The 13,174-nt window shown below is 32.7% G+C and overlaps 1 non-coding gene across 1 annotated transcript; it reads left to right on the plus strand.

Moving 5' to 3' along the window:
- The first annotated feature begins 3,950 nt into the window (after positions 1-3,950).
- LOC120885928 (U6 spliceosomal RNA) lies at positions 3,951-4,053 on the plus strand. The gene has a single exon (XR_005728727.1). It is a non-coding gene; the product is annotated as a U6 spliceosomal RNA (small nuclear RNA).
- Positions 4,054-13,174: the final 9,121 nt, after the last annotated feature.

The raw sequence follows: 13,174 nt of genomic DNA on the forward strand, positions 1-13,174 counted from the left end.
TTCTCCTGCCCAGCTTTTGCTTTGAGCCTTCTTTTATTGTCCAAATCCTCACTTCCATTATACTTTTTTCTCAACAAATTTAACAAATAATGAAGGTGACCTTGACAACAGGAAAGCGACAAGGCTAGCCCTTGCCTGATCATTCTCTGATTAAGTCCCAGAATGTAAGAACAAGGAAGGGTGAGACCAATGAGCTAGGGAGGCAGCTCAGTGAAGACCATTTTTCTTTTTCTTCTTTTGTTACTCTGTACAAATTATTTCTGCCATTATCTAATTTTTACTTCTTTATTAAACTATGTTACTTCCGTTGTCCTAGATGTTTTCCCATCAATTCCAAAATCTGTTCTAGCATCTTGAGTAAGATATTCCCACAAAGAACATTTGGTCCTCCTCCTGTCAAGCTATTGTCCCTGTTTTTCAGCTGAAGATGCCCATGAAGGACCTGCTCATGATCTTCAGAGTAGACTAACACTGTGATATTCCTAGCACATTCTACCCTCAAGAGCCAAAATTATTTGTTAAAAATATATGTCAGATCATATAGGTTTTTAAGTTCTTACAAGAACTTTCATTAACTTCACATAAAGTTCAACCATTTCCCAAACACTTAAGCTTCTAGTGGGATCTCGTCCTCCAGATTTGTTCATCTCCGCCACCCCTCTAGTGAACGCTATATTTCAGTTACTGCCTCAGAGGCTAGGGCCTTGCCATGTCTCGGAACAAACCTCACTTCTTTCAGGGTTTGTTCAGATCACCACATCCTGAATCACTGGATTCACTAGAAAGATATGGATTGACTATAGAAACGAGGATGGTTCCACACTGGCAAGCAGAATTTTGATCTTATAAAAAAAGGAAATAAGGCTAGGCTATGGGAACCCAAAGTCTTCTAAGAGTGTTAATCAGGTGATTTATTTCAAATTTAGGTACATTTTGAGCTGGACATCAAAATGGTGAGCATGTAATGGATTTGTATAGAAGGACAGGACAGAAACAAAGAAAACAGTTAAGGGCCAAGAAGCTTCTCAGGAATAGAGGATATTCTAAGACATGAGGGTAGACAGGCTGAGAAATAAAGGACAATTAAGGAAGTACCTTACAAGTTGAGCTTAAGAAATGACATCATCTAATTGATTAAGCTCCCAGGTGTAGCATGTCTCTGAATGCTTCTGAGAAAAAGAGTGAACCAGGAAAAACAATTTTGAAGACATTTTGCTATTTTGAGAGTGATAAAATGATTGTAGTAAATTTTCAACAGAAATAATAAATAATAATAAATAATTTGGCTGCTCGAAAATGTTGTACACTATGCCTGGGTTCTTTGGTGAACAAACCTAGTGTCAATTGGGTAGTTTTCAAAGGAAAAAATATTTTAATATTATTCTTTAACATTAATGTAGCATTGTGGGATATTTTTAGAAGTTAGTTAAAATTTCAATAAAGACCCCTTTGTTTATTTATGCTCAACTTGGGAAACAGAATTACATATACAGTCAGAAGACTTGTTTCTAATCTTTTCCATTTACTAGTCAATTAACATTGAATAAAATGTATTAAGTACTTTTTATAACATAACAAACTAACAAATAAAATCCATACTTCTAGGGAGTCAAGAGACTTTTAAAGTCTATATTAATTCCTCTATTATATAAGAATAAATTCCCCAAATCTATAAGTTGTTATATTACAATCATCTAATACATATTCTATCATCTATATGCACAGCAAGTGAAACAAGCAAACACCCTACCCGATGTTTATATAACAGTGATACGGTTAATGAGTGCCTGCATTATACCAAGAATTTTCTTAAGTGTTGAGATAAAGTTTAAGATCCAGCCTTCTTCCAGTCTTTCAGATAATTATACTCTAATAGTCAAAATATTTCCTGCAACCCACCTATATACATAACCATCTTCTCCAGAGCTACGAATCCACTGTTCTTTCTCTCATAAAAGCTACTTTATAACTCAAGGAATAAGTTTCAAATGAATCAATCCAATGATGGTAACATAGATTAAAAACTATATTTCTAGGGAGTCAAACACTTTAATTCTAGATTTTCCTCTATTATATAAACAATAAACTTGATATGACTAAGGCATATTTAGAATAACTGGTAAGGCTGTATTTGAAATATTCTACCTTTCATATGGAGTTACAAAATATAGAAGTCAATCTGGCATAAAGACATAGCAATGCCAAATTTGATTTCCTTTGCATCAAATATCCTTTTATTCTAAAGAAACAAAAATAGAAATAGAAAAGTATTGAGAACTTATGAAAATGTTCACACTATGCTATAGTTCTGTTAATTTAAAAATAATTATAATAATAAAAGATCTATAATAACCAATATACAATATGATTTATAAGTAACATATTTATAATTATTATGATTTATTATCATAAAACGTGTTATGATAATAGTAAAAGACATTTTGTTCTCACTATAAGCAACATACTTTGCATCTGAAAGCATTGTTTTCTATCGAATCTACATAAACTCATTATGAATTTAATATTTGTGATAAATTCATTTAGCAAATCTTACTTAGCTCACACTCCCTTCTTTGAAATTGAAATCCAACAGATTAAGATAGGGTCATAAATGCCATATTCCCATGCTAGAACTCTAGCTTTGTAGCCACTAGGGTACAAAGTAGAAACTCACCTTGGACAAAGAAAACCAAGGAAATTAAAGGATGGTGTGGAAGGTATGGACTTAAAATAGAAAACAATGAAAAGTGTAGACCAGAATCTGGGTCTTCCCAGATTAAAACCCAGTGTCAATCATACTTTTAGAGGCACAGAGAAATCATGACAGCTAGAAAAAGCTGATGCTCAAATAAAATATGGAAAACGAGGAGAAAACAGACTCAGAAATTTTAGTCACTTTATTTGCTGGCTGAATTTCATTTTTGTACTTTCAGCAGAATTATATATTGTGGACTTCAAATAAACTTGTTATTTATTTGAACTAGACATTTTATTATTATGTTTATTGAATGATTTCTAAGTAGAAATGACAATACCAGTTGGTCCATGTTCTGATCAAAATTAAGTATTTCAATATTTCTACTAGCTATTCCAACTGTTGTAAAATTATATATTTTGTAGCTTTAATTTGTTCCTAATGACTGAAGATTTTGAACACCTGTTCATGTTTATTGGTCGTTATTTATCTTTATTTAGAAGTATGCAAGACTTTGCTCATTTTAACTGAATTGATTGCCAATAGAATTTTTATAGAATGGTTTGATATGCAGTATAAATATGAATCTTTTGCCAGACATGTATTGCAAATATTTTTCCCAGACTGTTGTTTTTCTATTTTCTTACCAGTGGCTTATTTTGGGCAGAAATATCTCATTTTGATGAATACAACTTACCATTTTTCCTTTGGTTAGTAATTTTTTCCCCTGCTCTAAGGAATATATACTTGCTCCAAGGTTGCAAAGATATTCTCTTAAATTTTCAATTTAAGACTTTATTCAGGATTTTATATTTAGGTCCATGATTACTTTTATATTTATATATAAGGGTTGATGTTCATTTCTTTTTTGAAAGGTAACTGGTTTTGCTAGCCATTTTTAAAATAGAAATATGGATTTTTAAAAATATTATTAGGTATTTCAATTAGAGAATTTCTAAAGGCTTGTCTTCAAGTCTATTGATCCTTTGTTATTTTTAGTGTGCTGCTATATTTGTGAATTGAATCCTTCATTTCTTTATTTGTACTGTTTTCATCTGTCTAATTAAATATTTTATTTATTGATAAATATTCTACATCTCCCAATAAATGCCTTAATAAATTTGTCACAGTTTCTTGTCTGAAAATTCCAAAACCCAGGATAGGATAACCATGCATGTTTGAATTTACAGTTTCCTCTCTTGACTATGATTCACATTTTTGTGCTTATTCATGTTTAGAAATATATTTGCAGTACTTGCTTCAGCTGCATATATACTAAAATTGGAATAATACAGAGAAGAGTAGTATGGTCCCTGAACAAAGATGGTATGAAAATTTGTGAAAGCTTCCATATTTAAAAAAAAATTAAATATACTTACATGTCAGACATTTAATATAAAAATGTACAGTACATTAAGAAGGAAAGATTTTGCTTGAGAAAGTGTGCATGTCTAATTCTGCAAGGTCTCTGAAATTTGGACAGAGTTTAATTATATTTCATCTGACTCTGAATGTGTTTCAGGTTTATCTGTTTGACTCATCAATGGCTTCAACAGTTTAAGGAAAGAATGATGATGCTTTCTTCATCAAAGCTCAGGATTTTAGCACCAAGAAAATTTCAGCAAATCTTTATGCATTCCAGATGCCAACTTCTAATAAACATTGGTATACATAAAAATTATCTATTCAATTTTTTTGAAAAATATAATGTAATTTCAAACATATCTACTGACTCATATAATGTTCTATTGAGTTGTTCTTAATTTGTATCATTTATGATTTATTTATCATTCACCCAAATGGCATTTTTCCTTATGCAGTACTATGATCAGATATTTTATTCATTGCCCAACCAAAAAAATGCACTGTAAAATTGTCCTATATAAAAGATGGAGTAAAACACAGAAATTCACAACAGTCACATTCATTTCAGAAAGAATTAGCAATTAAACCAATGCAATTAATCCTACATTTAAATTTGTATCTCAGCCATAATTCTCAGTGGTACATGTCTAATGTTACAATAAATTTGTAGGGAAAGTCAGGAACCAGTCGATTCCTTCTACTTTTTTTTTACTTCAAAGTAGATTGTAAAAAGCACATTCAGGTTTCTGCTTGAATGTATAATGATACAATGGGACATGCTATGAGGAAATATTGCCTACTGCTATTCGAATCAGAACAGTGTGGTGAAGAATCTGCGTTTCAGAGATCTCCTATTGTGTTTTCTTTACAGTGCTTTCCTTTACAGCATTATTCAATATGTAGACATGATATTCATTGTGCAGGTGATGTCCAAAGATGGCAATTAAATAGTGGCCTTGCATTTAGGATTGCTTATGCTTCTGCAAGTAAAAATAATTTTTCAGCGATAATAGCAGTTATAGTTCAGTGAATGCTTATAAATTGTCATGTACATGACACAGGCATAGCATATATAATCTTACTTAGTCTTCATTACAACTCTGTGAATTACATTTTATTGCTCCCATTTTATGAATAAAGACAGATAATTTAATTGACTTGAGCCATGTTACATAGTTACTAGGCACCAGGGCCAGGATTTAAATGTAAAACTGTCTGATTTTCTACCTGTATGATGGGTGAATAGGAACCAAATCCTAGACTGCATTGTAAACAAGAGCATGCTAAACACTGCCTGAATGTGCCTCCTTACTGTAAATGAAGTTCAGCAGGTACAAACCAACATAATTAAACAATAAATAGACATGATATGTTTAAAAAGTGTTGCTTTGCCCTCAAAGGGAAACTGAATTCTAAAGAAAGCTTGTTAGTTGCTCTTCTCCTCATAGTAACATTCAGCAGCAACAATGATGAAAACAATCATTAGGTATATACAAACTTATGCACTGTAAATATGATAGAATGTTTCACCAGCAAATATTTCATGATTAAAAAACCTCATGAAGTTATAGTTATCTTCAGACATAGAGAAGTAGCTTAAATAATAGTTTATTTTCATTATAAGAAATCAAATTGCAAGCACAAGTAGATCTTGCCTTTTCCCTTCCTTCTATAGATATGAATACTATTACTCTGTAAGAATTCATTTAAATGCACAAAGTCTCGAAATTTAAAGGTAACAAAATACATGGGGAACCATTTACTTTCTGTATTTTTAATATTTTGTATTTTTTTTCTTGGTGTATGCTAATTGCATTCCCAGAAGTTAGCAGATTCTTCTTGCTTTAATACATTTCTAGGGACTTAAATGACTCAATGCATTCTTCCTTTTCCCAACAGCATGGTAACAAATTATAAAACTTAGAGTTGGATTCACCAAATTCTAAAAACTATTTCACAGATCATAGGAGAGTGATAAATGAAGCTTTCTAACATGTTATTCAATATCCCATCAACCACATTAGCTCAGCTGTAGATAGCTCAGCATGCATCAATGAAAAACACTATCATGCTCCTGATTTTGTTTTGTTCTATTTGTTTGTTTAATTTAAATTTCCTAAGCAGGGCAAAGAGTGTTATGAGCTATGACAGGCACATATTTGTAGATATCAGACTAGTTTTCTCTTGAGAGGAGCAGATGTTCATCATAAAACCACAGATAATTTTTTATTGTTGATATATATGAGATAAAATAATTCCTCCCTGTTTTGTATTTTTTAAAATTTTGTATTTGATCTTTTTAGTTATTCATGACAGTAGAATGTATGTTGCCATATTACACATACATGGAGTGTAACTTCCCATTCTTGTAGTTGTACATGATATATAGTTTACACTAGTTATTTATTCATAAATGAACATAGGAAAGTTATGTCCCAGTTATCCCACTCCTCGGCATACACTCAAAAGACTTAAAAATCAGCATACTGTTGTGACACGGCCACATCAATGTTTAAGGCAACTCAATTCACAGTAGCTAAGTTATGGCACCAATTTAGGTGCCCTTCAACAAATGAATGAATAAAGAAAATGTGGTATATATACACAACGGAATATTGCTCAGTCATAAAGAATACAATTATGGCATTTGCTGGTAAAAGGATAGAATTGGAGACTATCATCCTAACTGTTGTAAGCCAATCCCAAGAAACAAAGTCCACATGTTCCCTCTGATATGTGGATGCTAACACACAATAAAAAGAGTGGGAAAGGAAGAAGAGAAGTTCCTTGAATTTGACAAAGAGGAATGAAGAGAAGGAAGGGAGGATGGGAATAGGAAATCCATTAGAATGAATTGGCCATAACTTTCCTGTATTCATATATGAATAATTTCTCTCTTCATTCTGCAAGACATCTACCAGTATCTATTTTGCAATGTTAAGGCTGTCTTTGGAATCTTTTAAATGAGTGATATTCCAGGGCTCCTTCTGGAATGCTGATGAAGAAAACATCATCAATTAAATAACCCAAACTGGCTCACAATTTCCAAAAAGACCTGATAAGTATTAAAGCATTTTCATTCATGTATAATTATCTAGGAAATGAGATTGTGCTTCCTGTTTCCCACGTATTTGGAATCACTGATGCTCAAAGTGTAGACTGTGAAATAGAAGCAACCACATGAGCTGGGAACTTACAGATGCAGCTTATCAAGCTCTGCTTATGCAGTGAACTAGAGATTCTGGAGGTGGGGACAATCTGCATTTTAACAAGAACTGCTGCTCAATCAATCGAGACCCACGATTCTCAAAAACAGTTGCCTGACAATCAGCAACATTGGCATCCCATAGTAAGAATAACAGAATTTGAGCTCCAGCCCAGGTTTACTGGTTCGGGTAACCCAGTTTTTCATTAATGTTTTTGGGAAGTATTGCTATGGAACAAATTTCTCCAACTCAAATTGGTCATAAAGCCAACCAAGCACATCATTGTACAGCAGGAGAAATTTATATAGAGAGAAATATTTATATATAATATAAATCTATATGAAAATATATAATATATTATATATGTATAATATATAAAAACATATATTTAAAATCTAGTCTTAAATAACAGTAACTTATAACAGTGTTTTGGAAAACTTTTGCATCACTGTGACTGAAATGCTTGATAAGAACAACTTAGAGGAGGAAAACTTTGAGACTCACGGTTTTACAGGTCTCAATCCATAGAAAGCCAATTTCATTGTTCTGGGCCCAAGGTGAAGCTGTATGTCATGGGGGGAAGGTTGCAAAGGAGGGAAGCTGATCAATGCAGCAATGAAGCAGGGAGTGGGGAAGGAGCCATGGAAAAAATGATCCTTCCAGTGCACAGCTCTAGTGATCCACCTCCTCCAGCCTTTCCCTACCTGCCTAGTCACCACCCATACTGTCCCATCAAACAAGGATGGACCAATTAGGTTACAGCTCTTGTAATCCAATCATTCCACCTCTGAATATTCCTGCATTGGCATGGGCTTTCATGTCTAAACCACAGCAGAGTTCACTCTAAAATGTATAGGATTTTATATTTCATATTCCATATGAATTTCTGTTGCATGTGTGGTAAATTCCCAGAGTTATGAGTTAACAATTTCTACATCTCACCTGGCTTCAGTAGGAATGAAAACTGTAAAGGATTAATATTGCTTTCCAGAAACATTTTGGGAAATGGGAAGGTCACCCCCAGGGTACTTCTAAGTGTTTATAGGCTTCAGTCTTGATAAAACTCTTGACTCAGAAGCCAGTATTTTCCACTAAGCAAGCGACTCCAAAGTGGTACATGTTACATTAGTTCCGCATGAGCTGATTTTTATAGTATTAATTTTTTAAAAGTGTTTACTGAATGTTTGACTTTAAAAAGCATTAGGAAAATAACTGCTATTCACAATGATAATGAATAAAATTAATTTAAAATAATTATGTATATAGTTTAAGAAAATAGTTAGTAATTTGATTACATTGAAAATAGTATTATATGAGTAGTTAAGATCTTAAATTCAGGTCAGACTCCAGTGTAAATTCTGGTTCTTCCATGTAGAGAGGTTAGTTAAGTTCCTTGGGTCTCAGATTTATTTATTTCTATCCTTCCTCCTCCTCCTTCTCATCTTCCTCCTTTTCCTCCTCCTCCTCCTCTTCCTCCTCCTTTCTTCCTTCTTTTTTCTTGCACAGACAGTTGAACTCAGGGAACTCAGCTTTGTCATGTACAAAATAAAAATGATACTATTTATCATGGGATTATTAGAGAGTTACATTTGCTAATATAAATAAATGCTCAAAACAGTAACTGAAATATTGTAAGTGCTGTATTGAAAGTCTAGCAGTGTTGACTAGCTGCAGTAATAATGACATATACACAAATTGTCAAAATTGTAGAAGCTGAAGCCAAGCAATTCTCTGTATTATAGTTTTCCAGAGATGCTTAGTACATAGAGAGTATAGTATAAACATTATAAAGGCAGGCCTGATTTTCTTTTTAATCTGTCATTTATGACTACTATCAACATGAGCAAATTCTTAAATTTCCTAAAGGTGAATTGTCTTTTCATATGTTTACACATGACAGTCTATTTCATGAGATTGTTGAGAAAATAAAAGGAGATAACATAAAGAGCTGAATAGAGTTTGCAACATGATTAAGAATGGCGGAGTCACATGTTTACAGCAGTTCCATTCACAATAGCCATATTATGGAACCAGCCTAGGTGTCCATCAACGGGTGATTGGATAAAGAAAAGGTGTTACATATACAAGATGGAGTTTTACTCAGTCATAAAGAACAAAATCAATGCCATTTGCAGAAAAATGGATTGAGCTAGAAAACACCATGTTAAACAAAATAAGCCAGACTCAGAAAGTCAAAGGTCATGTTTTCTCTCATATGTGAAAAAGAGAGAAAAAAGGAAAAGGGATTTCATGTAAATAGGAAGGAAACCAGTACAGTAGAAGAAGGGAATCAGGGGGAGATATACAATGAATATATCTTATATATACAAATATGTACAATGAATTCTTCTGTTTGTGTAACTATAACACACCAACAAGAAGGGTTTCAATAAATGTTAAAGAAGTAGAGGAGAAGGAGAGGGAACAGCAGGAGAAATAGCCACAAGCAGGTGAGGACAGAATTCAGAACAATTGTACACTCTTTATGGGGAGTGGTAGGTGAGGAAAATGAGTCTTTTGACATTGTTGACAAATGTATCTTTGATAATTTTAGCCATGGAACTGGCTACAAGTCAAAACAGGAATTGTTCAATCCAGCCCAGACTTAGTGATATATCTGATATTTTAATCATATATTCCATACTAAACAAATATTGCCAATACTTATTATAGCTAGTCATTGTCAGAGTTCAACAGAAGATAAATATTTACTTTGTACAGCTTAGAGTTTATTTCAATGAAAATTGTTAAATTAATTATCCTGAAGAAGTTACTATGTTAAAAACTGGAAAATTATGTACTGTTATATTTTCAGAAAGAAAGAGGTGACTTTAAAAAAATTGTGATACATAAATTTAATGGTGAAAGAACTTACTTAGTTCAAACTGACATATCTGGCACTTAAAAGATGACACAATGAAAATAAAATCAGCATTTTATTTATCTCATCATCATCAAGGAATATAAGCCATTATTTAAACCAAATTTTCTGTAGACAGTTTCTTTGCCACATCTCTTACTGCATCACCCTTTCACTTGTAAATATTGCAAGAGTAAGTCCCAGCCAGAGGGCATGCCACCTAAATATATTTAATTTTTAGTGGTGATTCTTATTAGTGCAACTTTTCTCCAGTAGATAACCAAATGCTGTTCTAACTCACCAATAACTTCCAATTCTTTAACTGCTGCTGGACAACCACTTGAAGATTTCTAAATCATTTCTTGACCAATTCGTTCTACAAAAGACTGCCTCAGACATCATAGATAGTTAGAAAATTTTGGCTCATTTTCTTCCAAGGTGATTATAATAGACTGACTTTTAGTTTGTTTAAACACTTTCACGCAAAAGTTTAGCGTAACTTCTTATGCAGATTTTCCAGCTAAATAGTGTGATTTTGGATCCCTTCAGAAACCCTTTTCCATCAACTGTGTTTTTGCATATCTTGTATTAAGGTAGAAAGATATGCAGGTAAATGAAGACATAATAAAATTAATCCAACTTCCTTCCTTTAAATTTCAATTTCCTCTGTGATACTCAACTAAAAGAGTACAAGTATAATTGATCATTGTTATTATCTCTATTAACCTATGGCCAAGCTATAAACCTAAAATACTTGAAATAGCATAGAGGTAAGATGTGATTAGCTGTTTTTCATTATTATTCCTGTTTCTGAACCTCTGACTCCCAACATTCTGTTCCATCAACCTTTTAAGTGCCAGGAAAGATGTCCTTTGAATAACAATTAACTTGTTTTTATTGTTTGAGGTAGATAGGTACTAGTACCTCTACAGTTTCATTCCACCAATTTCTAGCATTCTAGATTCTAGTGCAGACAATCAAAAAATACCATCTTTCAAATCAGGCAGACAGGAGGAGTTCAAACCCTGGTTCCATGATGCCAGTTTTATTAACCTTATTACTATAGCCTTCTAATCATGGAAACTGAAATAATAATAATACTTATTTGATAAAGTTCTAAGAGTAAGTGGAAATATGTATGTATAATGCATAGCCTATCTGTATGATTAATACATTTTAGTTATTAAATATATATACCTCTTTGCATTTTATTCATTACTTCAATAAATACTAAGATACTTCTATATCAAGTACGATTATTCCACATAACTGGTAAGACTGTCTTTTTAAAAATTTCTGTATACTTCTTATTATAGTACTTCTTTTTTACTAATGCATTTAAATATATAGGTAGCTCTATTATAGATAATTTTGGGGGGAGTAGGGAGTACTGGGGATTGTACTCAGGGGCACTAAACCCCTGAGCCGTATCCTCAGCCCTATTTTGTATTTTATTTAGAGACAGGGTCTTACTGAATTGCTTAGTGCCTCACTGTTGCTGAAACATTATCCTGTCTCAGCCTCCCAACTCTCTGGGATTGCAGGCATGTACCACCACATCCAGCTTCTATTATAGATACTTTTGTGTTATTAAAACACTTTTATTAAGCAGTAGATATTTCAAAGGCATGGAGCTATCAAAGATCATAGTATAGCAGACTCAAGAGGCCTCATACACACTCAGGAAAGGGCAGTCGAATACATCATTCTACCACCATGTGACCTTGTCAATTACAGGATGGAAATTTACTATGATTCTAACATTTCAAGGTTTTTATATCTATTAACTTAATTTATACACTCATTCATTCTACTTATGTGTTTTCTGCCTCAATGCATGTGAATATCCATGAATTTAAGTATTCCTTATGTACATAAGTACATATATCATGAGATCACTTCAAAAGGCAAATAATTATGTATGATTTATTAAAGTGAATTAATAAATTCATTAATTACTATTATTTTTAGAAAATATGCTCTTTTACCATTTGCTAACATGCATTAGGTTATAAAAAGGGATGATAAAAGTGCATTCCAGAATGAACTGTTGAGATATTAAAAGAAGAAAATTCATTATGTATTAAATGTGTCAAAATACATGGTATGAAGATTTCAAATTAAAATATATCTCAAACAAAATTTTAACATAGTCATATCTAGGATCCCTGATTTGATTTTTGGTAAATTATCAATAAAATTATCAGTTTATTAAGATATGTACATCTTTACACTTTCCTCTTGCTTCAATGTCTCAGTGAACTACAATCATATTAGTCTTAAATCCTCAACACGTAGGCAACACACTCTGTAATATTGAATCTCTAGTTCTAGACAGTCTGAATGATAGCCTCATAGTAAGTTGTGTAGTCTTTAATCTCCCTGTTCATCTGGAATCTGGGAAACAGTTTGGGATGCAGATGTCAGGCTAGGTCACTCATTCCAACCTGACAATTTTGACTACTTTGAAGCCTCTACTCCATGATGCTGAGAGCCTGCTCTGTGCAGACATGGTTGATAAAAGCATGCATAGATTAGGTAGATAGAATTTTTGCTTTCATGGATATCAAATTATATAAAGATAGTAATTAAATATATAACTTCAAAAATCTTAAATGTGTGGTATGTTGGGGTATATAAGAGCTTCTTCCTAAGAAACAAGTAAACATCTCACATTCCAATAGTATATCGCGCTGGCATAGTATGAAAGGTAGAGATGCTAAAATTTAATACTGAAAAAATAAAAGAAAAAAGTGAAGTTTACTTTTGAGGTTTGGTGTTTGTAACTTGAGGATTATATAAGAAAGCATGAAGGAGGACTACCCCAATTGTATTTTTTGTTTGTTTGTTTTTTATTTTTTTCATTTCAAAGGGAGCTGAGATTATTATTTGGATCTATCTTTCTTTTCTTTTCTTTCTTTCTTTTTTGGTCCCAGGTATTGAACTCAGGGGCACTTCACCACTGAGCCACACCCCGAGTCCTATTTTATATTTTATCTACAGACAGGGTCTCACTGAGTTGCTTAGCACCTCGCCATTGCTAATGCT

Source organism: Ictidomys tridecemlineatus, chromosome 1 (assembly GCF_052094955.1).
Source record: "Ictidomys tridecemlineatus isolate mIctTri1 chromosome 1, mIctTri1.hap1, whole genome shotgun sequence".
Lineage (NCBI taxonomy): Eukaryota > Metazoa > Chordata > Mammalia > Rodentia > Sciuridae > Ictidomys > Ictidomys tridecemlineatus.